Genomic DNA, 14,311 nt, shown 5'->3' with positions numbered 1-14,311 from the left:
AAAATCCTCCAACCTGTGATGGGAATCAGAGACGTGCCCAAGAATTCCTCAGCCTGTGGCAGGGCTGTATTTCTGGCCTATCCCCAGTTCCCTCTCCATTTATTTTAAAAGCCTCCGCATCCTGTCCGTAGCTCTCTTGAACGGCTAGCCCGTGGCAACGACCATCTTTCTCGCCCCCTCTGCATTGCCCTGATTGGAATGTTTTTCTTTTTGTAATAAAACTCAATCTTTGATAGTTGGCTTTACATTTTCAGCACTCAACCCGTTATCTTTAATCATGATGGACTGTTTCATGTCTGGTGTTCGCCAAGTTCTGTGGGACCACACTGAAGACCCCCCCCCTCCGCCACTGCTACCATTTACTTGTACATATCTATTCTATTTATTTTATTTTGTTAGTATGTTTGGTTTTGTCCTCTGTCTCCCCCTTTTAGACCGTGAGCCCAATGTTGGGTAGGGACTGTCTCTATATGTTGCCAGTTTGTACTTCCCAAGCGCTTAGTACAGTTCTCTGCACATAGTAAGCGCTCAATAAATATGATTGATTGATTGATTGATTGACAGAGTGGGAGGAGAGGAGAATACCACGAAAGGCCCCCTGCTCTGACAGACCTCCCCAAACCCCATCTTCTGTTACTCCTTTGGTGGGATCTCTGACTCCCTGACATGCTGGGTGGGAAAGGGTGTGTGTATGTTGCCCCTCTGAGCACACCTTTGTAGTTGTTTTAGCCACTGTGCTAGCTGAAGAACGAATAAGAAAAAAGAAAACAGCAGGAGGGCAGAGTCATATGGGTTTAACTGGACAAGATCTGCTACCTTGTCTTGATTGCATTTCTAAATTATTTTTAGACTGCGACTGACCAGATTAATTTGCGTCTACCCCAGAACTTATGTCAAAGTTCTGTCAAAATTTATGTCATGGAGAAGATGAAGATGATTTTTCCTATTAGCTCAGGCTGAGAAACTTTTTTGTTTGTTCAATCACCTCGAATTGCTTTCTCTATGCCTCAGTTTCCTCATCTGGTAAATGAGGATTAAATTTCAGTGCTCTCTCCATTTAGACTGTGAACAAGGACTGTGTTAGCTCTGATTGTCTTCTATGTACCCCTGTGCTTCCTTTACAGTGTTTGGTACATATTGAATGCTTAGCAAATATTATTATTGTTATTATTGCATCATTATAAAGGCTAAATAGGAAGGAAAGGTAAAGAAATCATTCGGTTTTATTTTCCATAAAGAATTTTTCATTTTCCATGATCCATAAATCAATCACATAATATTTCTGAACACACTATATCCCATATTTACAAATGGGGAAGTTAATGCATAAAGTGGTTAAGGCGTCTTTAATGCTATAAGGGCATGACTGTCAGAGCTGGAAATGGAGTACAAGACTTGATTTTGAGCCACTTCATGGAAATCAAGTTAACTGTATTCTAGTTCCTCCTTTGAGACTGAAGAGTAAGTAGGGCCAGAAGTCGGGAATTTGAAGGAAACTTCCCTTCAATTATAGGAAAATCCTTATAGAAAGAAGTAGAGCTCCAAATGCAGCTCCCCCATCTCTGTCTTTGAGTTGTCATCTTCCAAAACTGGAGCCCTGCTGATAGTCTAGTGGAAGACCGCTGTTTTGAGAATCAGGCCTGGGTTCTAGTGTTGCCTCTGCTCGTAACTGGCCAACGTGGGAAAAAGCCACTCTGTGCCCTAGGAGGGGACCTGGATTCTAATCCCAGCTCTGTCACTTGCCTTCCATATGATCTTGGGCAAGTCACTTAACTTATCTGGGCTTCAGTTTCCTAATCTGTAGAATGGGGATTCAATACCCGTTCTCTCCTCCCCCTCAGATTCTTAGCCCGATTGAACGGATGGATTGTGGTCTTCATTCAGTTTGTATTTATTGAGTGATTACTGTGTGCAGAGCACTGAGGGGTTTCCAGGCCGAGGGTGATATGCCATCAATCCAGAATTTCCCAATTGGGTGTGGTGATTGCCTTTTGGGACTCCCCGCAAAGGGTCACCCCCTAATCATTAATTTACTGGACTGCTGAACGAACTGGGACATGTAAAGAGCACACTCCTAAGAGACGGTATATCTCCAGTTCCTCCAATCATTCGATCAGTGAATGGTATTTGATTTGATGACTTCATTGGGTAACTTCTGCTAGAGAGAGCTGGCAGCTCGCGTGGGGTAATTCCCAACTCCAGAGCTGCGCTGGCTGTTTGGCGTTTGTAATGTTGGCCGGTGGGCTCCAATGCCTGCTACTTTGGGCCCAGCACCTCTCTCATGACAAATTAAGCCACCTGGCTGAGGAAAATAAGATCCCAGAAATGAAATGTGTAACAGAAAGGCTGCCATGCTGAACAGTCCTTACACTTTCTACATTGTAGCCTCCCAAATTTTCCAGGAGGAATGCGATTCTCTTAATTTAAAATCTAATACATTCCAATTTTCCTGAATGCCTCCCTGGCTCTTATGCTTAACTGGAGAACACGGTCCTTGGGGTAGGTGTAGCTGAGATTCAGAAACCTAAATTCTGGGCCCAGCCTTTATTTGCACCCTTTATTCACCCCTCTCCCTGCCCCACTACACTTAGGTAGGTATCCGTAATTTATTTATTTATATAATAATGATAATGATGGCATTTGTTAAGCGCTTACTATGTGCCGAGCATGTTCTAGGTGCTGGGGTAGGTACAAAGGTAATCAGGTTTTCCCACGTGGGGCTAACAGTCTTAATCCCTATTTTACAGATGAGGTAACTGAGGCACAGAGAAGTCAAATGACTTGCCCAAAGGCACACAGCTGATCAGTGGCAGAGTCGGGATTAGAACCCACGACCTCTAACTCCCAAGCCTGTGCTCTTTATACTATGCCACGCTGCTTATCTATATAATGTATGATATAGAACATAATATTCTATAATGTATAATACAATGATATATGTATAATTATAATGTATGATGCGCAATATAATGTATTATATTATCTCTTTATATTAACGTCTGTCTCTCCCTCTAGACTGCAAGCATGTTGCGGACAGGGAAAGTGTCTGCCAAGTCTTATATTGTACTCTTCCAAGCGCTTAGTGCAGTGTGCTGCACACAGTAGATGCTCAATAAATACGGTTGGTTGATTGCTTGATTGACTGATAGCCCGGGTCAGACCTGAAGTAGTCCCAAATTTCATGATGCCTCAGGACTAGGAGCGGACAGAGAAAGAATCCATTTTCCTGGTTTAGGTCTGCATGGCCTCGCCAAATTATTATACAGTCTGGGTAGGGAGGCGTAGAGATGATAGACAGAGTTTCTTTTTTTGTGCATTGATAATGAGCGGGATTCAGTACACTCCTAGAATACAGAATTTCATTAAAAGGAGATATTGAATAGGAGGCCAAGGATGGCAAACTTGGACCCTGATCTGTTCTCCTGAGAGAGAGAAGTTGATGGTTTAGGCTCCTACACCCAGATTTACAATTAAATTGAAATGGAAAAGAGACACTGATTTTGATTAGCATTGTGCATTTAAGGGAAAAATGAGTTAAAATTAGGCAAAGGCGACCTCAGAGAAACTTGCCGAGTATTTAACAGGATTTTGTCATCTGTGACTGACACTGCAGGGAATAAATAGTCTCTAGCAGCACCAATATATGTGTGAAGAGTTTTCTGCTTTTTAAATATTGTGGTTTTAAAGAAACACTACTTCTGAATGAGCCACAGCCTGCCACATGCATTTCTCTGGGTATTTTCATTTGATTTGGTCAAGAAAGGGGCAACAGAAATCCAGAGTGCCCAGGCCAGTTCTAAAGAACCCAAGGAGAAAAAAAAACCACACAAGGAAGAAAAGTCAAAGGAGCTGGAAGTGGAAATGAAAGATGCTTGAGTTTCTTCCTATGTAAAATGGGGGCTAGTTCTTAGTTTTGCACATTCGGTGTGAGAATCTCCTGGGAAGCGAAAGAGAGTTTCTGTCAATGAGGAAATGTTGGTGGGGGCAGAGGGGGGAGGGAGAAGGGGGAGGAGGAGAGCAGTACACCAAAGGAATTACCAAAACAAATCACAGATGTAACTGCAAGGCATGGAGAAAGGGATATTAGAATGAAATGAGATCATTGAGATAGAATGAGACAGAAGAACTAGAGAGCATAAAGGTGGAGAGAAGAAACAGGAGCATAGACTATATAGACTTGCTAGTGAATGCCAACTAATGGTAAGGATATTGGAGGATGCAATCAGTCATATTTATTGAGTGTTTGTTGCATGCAGAGCATTGTATTAAGCTCTTGGGAGCATACAATGAAACAAGAGTTGGTAGATGCATTCCCTGCCCACGATAAATTTAAAGATTAGAAGTTGTTTAGATTAGATTATAAATTGTTGCCAACTTGTACTTCCCAAGCGCTTAGTACAGTGCTCTGCACACAGTAAGCGCTCAATAAATACGATTGATATTGATTGATTGATTGATTGATTAGAAGGGGCTGGTGAAAAAAACCTACTTCGGTTCTTGGCAGAGTGTTTGGTATAGTAGGCATTTAGCAAGTATTATTATTAGAGTTAACAATAAAACAACAACACTGATAAGATGAACTTAGGGTTTTAGGATGAAACTTCAAGACGGCAGGTTCAAAGCAAACAAAAAGAAACATTTCACATGGAGGGTGTTAAGCATATCAGTCAGTCGTTCTTTCTCAGTCTCTTTTGCAGGCTCCTCCTCCCCCTCCCATCCTCTTACTGTGGGAGTTCCCCAAGGTTCAGTGCTTGGTCCCCTTCTGTTCTCAATCTACACTCACTCCCTTGGTGACCTCATTCGCTCCCACGGCTTCAACTATCACCTCTACGCTGATGACACCCAGATCTACATCTCTGCCCCTGCTCTCTCCCCCTCCCTCCAGGCTCGCATCTCCTCCTGCCTTCAGGACATCTCCATCTGGATGTCCGCCCGCCACCTAAAGCTCAACATGTCGAAGACTGAGCTCCTTGTCTTCCCTCCCAAACCTTGTCCTCTCCCTGACTTTCCCATCTCTGTTGACGGCACTACCATCCTTCCCGTCTCACAAGCCCGCAACCTTGGTGTCATCCTCGACTCCGCTCTCTCATTCACCCCTCACATCCAAGCCGTCACCAAAACCTGCCGGTCTCAGCTCCGCAACATTGCCAAGATCCGCCCTTTCCTCTCCATCCAAACCGCTACCCTGCTAATTCAAGCTCTCATCCTATCCCGTCTGGACTACTGCACTAGCCTTCTCTCTGATCTCCCATCCTCGTGTCTCTCTCCACTTCAATCCATACTTCATGCTGCTGCCCGGATTATCTTTGTCCAGAAACGCTCTGGACATATCACTCCCCTCCTCAAAAACCTCCAATGGCTACCGATCAATCTGCGCATCAGGCAGAAACTCCTCACCCTGGGCTTCAAGGCTCTCCATCACCTCGCCCCCTCCTACCTCACCTCCCTTCTCTCCTTCTACTGCCCAGCCCGCACCCTCCGCTCCTCCACCACTAATCTCCTCACTGTACCTCACTCTCGCCTGTCCCGCCATCGACCCCCGGCCCACGTCATCCCCCGGGCCTGGAATGCCCTCCCTCTGCCCATCCGCCAAGCTAGCTCTCTTCCTCCCTTCAAGGCCCTGCTGAGAGCTCACCTCCTCCAGGAGGCCTTCCCAGACTGAGCCCCTTCTTTCCTCTCCCCCTCTCCATCCCCGTCTTACCTCCTTCCCTTCCCCACAGCACCTGTATATATGTATATATGGTTGTACATATTTATTACTCTGTTTATTTATTTATTTATTTTACTTGTACATTTCTATCCTACTTATTTTATTTTGTTGGTATGTTTGGTTCTGTTCTCTGTCTCCCCCTTTTAGACTGTGAGCCCACTGTTGGGTAGGGACTGTCTCTATGTGATGCCAATTTGTACTTCCCAAGCGCTTAGTACAGTGCTCTGCACATAGTAAGCGCTCAATAAATACGATTGATTGATTGATTGATTGATTGATTTATTGCGCACTTACTTTTGCAGAGTACCCTACTAAGCTCTTGGGAGAGTACAGTACAACAGAATTAGCAGATACATTCCCTGCTCATAATGAGCATACAGTCTAGAACATATGCAGTCTGTTGCTACGGGAAGTTGAGCAGCCTGAAAATATTAGTAGGTTCAAGAAGAGGTTGGGAAAATTTATTAAAGAGTGATCAGTAAGGGGTTATTAGAGGGAAAGGTTGGAATGGTATAGGGTACTTTCTAAACAACTGTCTTTGTGTTCCTCTGGCCAATCTTGTTACCATTGTCAAAAACAGAATCCTGGCCAAGTGGACCATTGGTTTGACTCAGTAAGTAGTATTTTTTTTTATTGCCTTACATTCTAATAAGTTTTTTTTGTCTGTTTGTTTGTTTGGGAACCAGCATGGCCAATGGGAAAGTGCATGAGCTTGGTCATCAGTGGATCCCCCAGGTTCTAATCTTGGCTCTGCCACTTGTCCTCTGTGTGACCTTGGGCAAGTCACGTAACTTCTCTGTGCCTCAATCAATCAGTGGTATTTATTGAGCGCTTACTGCGTGAAGAGCACTGTCCTAAACACTTGGGAGAGTACAATACAACAGAGTTGGTAGACATGACAATAATAATGATAATAGTAATTGTGGTATTTGTTATGCGCTTACTATGTGCCAGGCATTGTACTAAGCGCTGGGGTGGATACAAGCAAATTTGGTTGGACGCAGTCCCCTGTCCCATTTGGGGCTCACAGTCTCAATCCCCATTTTACAGATGAGGTAACTGAGGCACAGAGAAGTGAAGAGACTTCCCCAAGGTCACACAGCAGACAAGTGGCAGAGCTGGGATTAGAACCCAGGTTCTCTGACTCTATCCATTACTCCATGATGCTTCCTGGCTCACAGGGAGTTTACAGTCTAGGGGGGAGACAGACATTAATAAATGAATTATGGAAATGTACATTAGTACTGTGGGGCTGAGGGTAGGATGAAAATGAAGTGCTTAGAGAATACTGTTTCCTTGTCTGTAAAACAGGGATCAAATACCAGCTCTCCCTCCTGCTTAGACCGTGAGTCCCATGAGGACAGGTAGTGTCCAACTTGATTGTCTTGTATCTATCACAGCAGTTGGTACAGTGCTTGGCACATAGTAAGAGCTCAACAAATACCACAATTATTATTATTAGTCTATACTTCCCCTTTGTGTTACTAATTGTGGCAATTGGATGTGTGTGTTCCGAAGGAACTTGGAGAAGTGGTAGCAAGAGTGTGTGACCTTTTACAACAAATGGCCACCCTACCAGTGGATAGATAAGTACCAGTGATACTACAAATTTTAAGTTGGATACCAGGAGTGATTTGATAATTTTCTCCTTCCTTTCTGAATTTCTTGAGTATGTAATTCCCTTTTTTGTCCTACTGCTTTTTTTTTTCCAAATGGGTAGCCTAATCATAAAAATCAATTGTTGCCTTTTCTTAAAAAAAGTGTCTGCTGATGAAGTATTATCTTCCACCATAGTTATGCTCTGAATACGGCAAAGAGAAGAGCTTTCTGAAGCACGCCTAATGTGTGGTTCATTTTCATGTTTTCCAAGAGGCTGCAAGGACAATCGTCCATGGCAGCATTCTTGCTAATTCTTGTAATTTGTGCTGGCTGTTTCATTTTTAATATCTTTGAGATTTGTTAGTGTGATATGCATCCTAAAAGATGCATACAGCAGTGTGAGATGCATCTTGAAAGAAAAGTTTGAGAAAAACTGCATTGTAAGCTAGTATACAGTATTTAACAGCGGCTTTGATTACACTTATTGTTATGGACAAAATTCATTAACACCTTATATTATAATTGCTTAGTTCCCTTTTATAAATTTTAAATAAGGAAGAGAAGACCAAACCTGGAACAAGGAGAAGTGTAAAATCATTGCTAAATAGGACCTAAAAGACCTTTGGAATAATTTAATATTATATCAGCCTCGCGGTGCTAGGTAGTAGGTGATAGATGCTTTCTAAAATAATTCAATTGACAACTCAGCCTTGAAAGCAAATAATAACTATGGTATTTGTTAAGTGTTTATACGGGCCAAGTACTGTACTGAACATTGGAGTAGCTGTAAGATAAGCAGATCACAGTCCCTGATCCACATGGAGGTCATAGTCTAAGGGGCAAGGAGAACAAACTGTATTTAATCCCCATTTTACAGATGAGGAAACCGAGGCATGGAGAAGTGAATTACCCAAGGTAACACAGCAGGCAAGTGGCAGAGCCAGGAGTAGAACCCAACTCTCCCAATTCCCATATCCCTGCTCTTTCTGCTAATCCAAGCTGCTCTCTAAATTTGGGAAACCTTCACAACCATCAAAGTTTTCACTAGACCTTTGCCTACCTTTCTTATCCATGTCATTCTTACCCACTCCAACTGATTCCATCAATTCTTCTGCTAGAAGCATGAGCCCTGAATTAAGAAAACAAATGAAAATCTCTCCAGGCGAAATGCATTTTGAGAGGGTCTCTACGCAAGTCAAAGATATGGATTATTCAGACCCACAAAATGTACTTTATTATCAAGTACCCAGAAATTTAAAGTTACAATGCTTTCTTTGGATTTTAAAAAATACAACTGGAGAATTGAGGTCAAGATGTATTTTGGCACTCCCAAGTTCTAGAGGAGCGGTGAGTAGAAACTAAAGTGGTGTGTGTCTCTGGGGTGGGGGTGAAAGTGGAGAAAGAGCCAGGAAACAGAGGCAGAGAGACAAAGGGGAAAACCAGAAAAGGAGAGAGAGAGAGACAGAGAGAGAAAGAGAGATATGCATGACAGGCAAACGGAAGAAAGAAGTCCTGGACACAGTCATACTTGCAGGTAAAGATCTGAGCCCATGCGGCAGCAGGAAGAGAATATCAAAAGTTGCCATCCGTGGCTCCTCAGAGCTCCTGTCCTGTCTTCCTGGCACAGAGTCTTCAGCTGGAAAGGTGGGGAATGCTGAGGAACAAGTAATCACAGTTCACTTATCACCACAACTTGCCTCTCTGCTTTCACTTCCGCTTGATTCTCCAGTACTGGAGTCTGCCCTGAGTCTTCTCTTCCACCACTTTCGGGAAGGACGTTTACCTGTAGCATTTGTTAAGCACTTACCAAGTGCTAAGCACTGTGTGGCACACTGGAGTCAACAGAAGATGATCCGATGGGACACAGTCCCTGCCCCACGTGGAGCTTGCAGTCTAACGGGAAGGCGGAACAGGTATTTAATTCCCATTTTATAGGTGATAAAATCAATCAATCGTATTTATTGAGCGCTTACTGTGTGCAGAGCACTGTACTAAGCGTTTGGGAAGTACAAGCTGGCAACATATAGAGACAGTCCCTACCCAAGAGTGGGCTCACAGTCTAGAAGGGGGAGACAGAGAACAAACCCAAACAGACTACCAAAATAAAATAAATAGAATAGACTGAGGCACTGAGGTTCATACAGCAGGAAAGTGGTGGACCTGGGATTAGAACCCAGGTCTCTGACTCCCAGTGCTGTGCTGGACCAGTCTTCAGGATCAAATTGATTCAATCGTAGTTATTGAGCGCTTACTGTGTGTGGAGCACTGTACTAAGCGCTTGGAAAGTATAATGCAGCAACAAATAGAGGCAATCCCTACCCCGCAACAGGCTCAAATGTACGGTGGTGGAACCACCTGAAAGTATCAACTGAATCTCAGAAGTCAAATCCTCATGAGAAACAACTTGATGAGACTCCAGTTGTGGTTTTGGGATTCATTTGCATTGGCTTTCAGGAAAGCCCAAGCTCTTAATAGATAGTTCTGTACCGCTACCCAGCACATTTCTCGGTGATAAATATTGGTGTCTCATTTCCCAGAGGGTGAAAAACTCAACAAAAAGGAGGAAATTAAATGGCTTATCTGAGCCAGAGCCTATCAGTGTGACTTCATCTTGTGAAAGGAGCCCAGTAGTTGCAGGTGAAGTGGATTCTGAATGTCGAGTGGCTCCAAACTTCTTTCCCCCTGGGCATTAAAAGGACACACCAACAAGTCCAGGAGAGCTGGGTGGAGATGTGGACTGTAGAAGTGAGTGGAAACACTGAATTATTTGTTTTTACTATCTACCTGCCTACTATCTATCTGCAATTCCTACCATTTAGGGGAAAGACTTCACTAATAAGGGAGAACATTTTAAATCATCTCTCCCTTTCCTCTGTACTAACTCTTCCCTATCTTCTCCCCAATTCTCCCCAATCTCCTCACCAACTCTACCTTACTCTCCACCAACCCTCTCCTCCTTCTCCACCAACTTCCCCTTGCATCGTCACTAACTCTTCCCAACCACCCCATCCTTGTCATCAAATAAAAATACGGGTTTGTAGCTGAAAATTGTTCTGTCTCTGGGCAGAAGCCCCCTTTTTCTGATACACTGCTGTCCCTAGGGTCAACGGTGAATTTGCTGGAGAATCAGGAATGACACTGTGGGATCGAGCTACTGAGAAGCACACTCGCTAATAAACTTATTCCCGTTTTCTCTGAGTTAGCCACATGTTAAATTTTTACAACCTTTCTTTAAGGTTTTCATAAGCCTCTTTGCTAATAAGGGCAAAGTAATCTCAGTTACTGTGCGTAAAGATAACATGGTAATTAATTCATCCGATCTTCTCTTGCTTGACAATTTCAATCTCTCTCAGAGGGACTGCCTTAACTCCTCCAGTAATTGACCAGCTGCAGGCCCGCTCACTGACATTCATTTAGAAAGGGAAGGAATAAGAAAAGGAGAAACTTTTGCAGGGGAGAAGGGAGTGAGAAGAAATTTAAGGAGCACAAAACTGATGGGAGACCACTTAAATTCTCAGAGGTTACCGTATAGATAGGAAGCAGGAAAGGTAGGTGGAGGTACAATGAGGAGGTTGGCAGTGACAAAGGGGGTGACACACTGATTTTTTTTTGGTCCAGGTGCTCGTTTTATCCCAGTTATACTATGTCATCAGCCTCCTCGATCTTCTGACTTCCTCCAGTCTCTCCCTCCTTTCCAGTCCATACTTCCTTCTGCTACTCGGATCATCGATCTAAAACGTAGTTTTCCACATGTTTAGAAGCAGCATTGGCCTGGTGGAAAGAGCTCTGGCCAGGGACCCAGAGGACCTGGGTTCCAATTCCCGCTCTGCCACTTCCCTGCTGCGTGGCCTCAGGCAAGTCACAACTTATCTGAGCCTCAGTTTCCTCATCTGCAAAGTTAGGATTCAAGACCCGTTCTCCCTCCTCCTTAGACTGTGAGCCCCGTGTGGGTCAGGGATGTGATGACCTTGCCTCTCCCCCAGTGCATGGCTCACAGTAAGCACTTAACAAATATCACAGTTATTTAATGTCTCCTCACATCTCAGAAACCTTTAATGGTTACCTCTTCCTCTCTGCTTGATCAAGCAGAAATTCCTGCCCCTTGGCTCTGGGGAACTCCATCATCTCTCAGTGCTCTGCACACAGTAAGCGCTCAATAAATACGATTGATGATGATCTCTCCTTTTCATTTACCACTGGTCTCAGAGAAAGAGAACAGAGCGGGAAGCTGTGGATAGTTATTGAGTAGTGACCCAACCAGACAACTCTTTGAAAGATCCTCTGTCAGTTGAACTTTTCCTAGCGGCCTAGTGGGAAGAGCCAGAGGATGGCCTGGGAGTTAGATTACTTGGGATCTAATCCCAGCTCTGCCACTTGTCGGCTGCGTGACTTTGAGCCAAGTCACTTAACTTCTCTATGCCTCAGTTATCTCATCTGCAAAATGGGGGTTAAGATTGGGAGCCTCATGTGGGACATGGACTGTGTCCAGTCTGATTACCTGGATTTTACCCCAGAGTTTAGTACAGTGCCTGGCATATAGTAAGGATTTAGCCACTTGTCAGCTGTGTGACCTTGGGCAAGACACTTATTTTCTCTGTGCCTCAGTTACCTCATCTGTAAAATGGGAATGAAGACTGAGAGCCCCATGTGGGACAATCTGATTACCACGTATCTACCCCAGTGCTTAGAACAGTGTTTGGCATATAGTAGGCACTTAACAAATACGAACATTATTATTATAATTAGCAAATACCATAACAAATGTGCTGGTTGTGCTGCTAACTGTTTATGCGCATTGCGAACCTCTCCCATTACTAGAACTTTATATATTCCAGGGAACCACAGAAATAGTGCCATTATGAAACTGAATCACATTATTAATTCAATAGTAGAAGGCCAGGAAGGGCTCTGAAGAGGTTATTTGGTCCAGCCATGAAAACGAATATTGTCAAAATGCCTAAACTTACAGTGTTGCGAAAGAAATCGGATGGCCAGTTAATGAAAATCAAGGCAGAAGGTCTAAAAATAATTTAATAAATATTTTCTCTCCCATCTATTCCATCTGTTGCCTTCTTAAGGGAAAACATCTTTGGAGACAGGAAGGTGCTGGCGAAACCTCCATGTTTGCTCCAGGCTAGGGTTTCTTTTAACTTAGTGATACAGGGAGCCAGATGAGATGGTGATTACCTTGAAGTAGGAGCCGAAAGGGATTACTTTGGCAATGTGCTCGGCGCCAATGTAAATTCTGTGGATCAAATGGAAATTTTCGTGACCTGATGATTTTGAAAACTACTAAAGGTCGTCGTCACCTTGCCATAAGGAGAATTACATCTAAACCATCCTCTCCTCATTTCAAAGGTATCTAGAGAAGGAGACTCCAAAATATCTCTGCTTTCAGAAAATGATTGCTTTCTCATTAGTTTCTCTGAAATTCTATATACATTCGGCTGAAACAAAATGCCGGCTTTCACTGTGTGCTTTGGGTAGAATGTAAGGGCAGAATTACAGAATATTATTTCAACAACACACACCTATCTGAAAAGGGGCAGCGTGGTGTCTGAAGAAATGATGTTGCATATGGGCCCACAGTCAGACACGGAGGGAGTACCTCAATGCTAGTTTTCCTTAACGTAGAGTTCTTGAAGAAAGCACCCTGTAACTTAATAGGAGACCTGGGTATGATTATTTTTAGTCTGACTAAATTGATTCCTCCTTTTTGGTGAGTTCTCTAAGTTTCCTAGAGAATCATAACATTTCTCACTAGAGTCTATTGTGATTTGGACGTTTTACAAGATACCCTTTTTTTCTCCTCTTCCAGTCTTGACTGGATCCCACTTGGACAAGAACTAGGAGTCAAAGTCAGAGTTGGACTCGGTGTCAGGATTGGAATCTGGGCTGGGTTGGCTGGGCCAGGTGGGGAGGTGTTTTTCCTTGTGCTGACTTGGTGCTCTCCCTCAAAGCCTCCTCCAGGGTGCTTGACTGGAGGGGGTGAAGAGGTAGAAGGATTGATTAATAAGGAGAAGAGAGTAGAATGCCGACAGTGCCGTCTGTACTTCTTTTATGCCCTTCTGCCTCACAAGCAAGCCCAGCATCCATCTAAGAAGAAGCAGGGTAGTCCTGATAATCCTGATTATGCTTCTCCATGAGTCCTTTCAGGGAGACCAAGAGAGAAAGTGTAGATGACTCAGTGCGGATCATCACCAATATACCAAACTCCAGCACCGTGGTTGTCCTGATAATCCTGATTATGCTTCTCCATCATCAATCGTATTTATTGAGCGCTTACTATGTGCAGAGCACTCCTTTCAGGGAGACCAAGAGAGAAAGCGTAGATGACTCAGTGCGGATCATCACCAATATACCAAACTCCAGCACCGTGGTTGTCCTGATAATCCTGATTATGCTTCTCCATGAGTCCTTTAAGGGAGACCAAGAGAGAAAGCGTGGATGACTCAGTGCGGATCATCACCAATATACCAAACTCCAGCACCGTGGTTGTCCTGATAATCCTGATTATGCTTCTCCATCATCAATCGCATTTATTGAGCGCTTACTATGTGCAGAGCACTCCTTTCAGGGAGACCAAGAGAGAAAGCGTGGATGACTCAGTGCGGATCATCACCAATATACCAAACTCCAGCACCGTGGTTGTCCTGATAATCTTGATTATGCTTCTCCATGAGTCCTTTCAGGGAGACCAAGAGAGAAAGCGTGGATGACTCAGTGCGGATCATCACCAATATACCAAACTCCAGCACCGTGGTTGTCCTGATAATCTTGATTATGCTTCTCCATGAGTCCTTTCAGGGAGACCAAGAGAGAAAGCGTGGATAACTCAGTGCGGATCATCACCAATATACCAAACTCCAGCACCGTGGTAGTCCTGATAATCCTGATTATGCTTCTCCATGAGTCCTTTCAGGGAGACCAAGAGAGGAAGCGTGGATGACTCAGTGCGGATCATCACCAATATACCAAACTCCAGCACCGTGGTAGTCCTGA

The sequence above is a fragment of the Tachyglossus aculeatus genome, chromosome 11 (assembly GCF_015852505.1).
Source record: "Tachyglossus aculeatus isolate mTacAcu1 chromosome 11, mTacAcu1.pri, whole genome shotgun sequence".
Classification (NCBI taxonomy): Eukaryota; Metazoa; Chordata; class Mammalia; order Monotremata; family Tachyglossidae; genus Tachyglossus; species Tachyglossus aculeatus.
This window is presented reverse-complemented; position numbering follows the sequence as displayed.